Here is a 1,094-nt window from a genome sequence, read left to right as displayed (position 1 = left end):
CGAAGGGAAAACAGCTCTTGCTACACTGCCCTTGCAAGCGAGCCAGTCGGTTTTTTGTGTGCCGAACCTGAGGAGGACCCAGTACAGGTCGAAACGTTGTTTTTGTTGGCACACCTTTTTTACTTTTTTGGATATTTTTCCTCCTAGTTTAGGAGTGATCGGCTCTTCCTGACTTTTTTTCTCTCACCTGGGAAAAGAGGGGAATAAAGGATGGAAGAGCAAGGGTACAACAGTCTGCCTCTGAGCCAGGGCCTGCCTGACTCCTTCACTGAATTGTGGGAGAGCGTGGTAACCGCCTCCATCAGCACAATTCCCCCTGTGGCTGCGGAGGGGAGGCCCGACGCTGGAAACATGGAGATGCCGAACATCAGTGATGAGGCACTGGCCAAAAACTTTGACGAGAAACTGTTTGAGCTGCTTCCTGAAGTCTCCACCCGAGATGGCGTTTCCCCCCTGACCCCCACTGTCCCCGTCACCACGGACCATCCGGGAGAACACGGCTTTCAGCTGCACTTCCAGCAGACCGGCACGGCCAAGTCGGTCAACTTCACTTTTTCAGAGCTGCTCAACAAACTACTGCCAGCTGGCCAAGACCAGCCCCGTGGAGGCGCTGGTCAGCAAGGAGCCCCCCCCCCCCCGGGGCGCCGCGCTCAGAGCAACCGCTAACGCTAGCAGTCGTTAGCTTAGTTTGCTATTAGCAAGGTAGCTAACCAGGTAACTTGTATGTTGCTCCCAGACAGCTAATGCAAGCTGAGCTGAGCCAGACACCAGAACTAGTTAGCTCCACCACGGACCACGGACCAGCAGTCGTCCCGGTAAGTTGGCAGCTGACTTGCTAAGGGGGTCTACATTGTGGGACCCAGTGAGAGTACGTGGTGTCTGCCCACTCATAACTGCGCTTTGGTCCGACATGTCCGGCGACCGTCCGCTTTTGGTTGACACAAACAAACCAACACTCGACTCGACTCGAAGCGGACATCCACCGCTCAAAGCACCAGTTTGATGACCGGACTCCGCGTCCACTCAGCTGGAAGTCTGGAGGAGGCAAACTCCTTCCACCTGTCCTGAGTGTAGCGGTGTCTGCACTGGGCAGT

General features: G+C 55.6%; 1 pseudogene; it reads left to right on the top strand.

The window, feature by feature from the left end:
• Positions 1–210: 210 nt before the first annotated feature.
• Positions 211–682, top strand: LOC147260885 (cellular tumor antigen p53 pseudogene; annotated as a pseudogene).
• The last annotated feature ends 412 nt before the right edge of the window (positions 683–1,094 follow it).

The sequence above is a fragment of the Aulostomus chinensis genome, chromosome 5, assembly GCF_037954235.1.
Source record: "Aulostomus chinensis isolate RoL2024-O1b breed Wild chromosome 5, RoL_Achi_v1.0, whole genome shotgun sequence".
Classification (NCBI taxonomy): Eukaryota; Metazoa; Chordata; class Actinopteri; order Syngnathiformes; family Aulostomidae; genus Aulostomus; species Aulostomus chinensis.
This window is presented reverse-complemented; position numbering and strand designations above follow the sequence as displayed.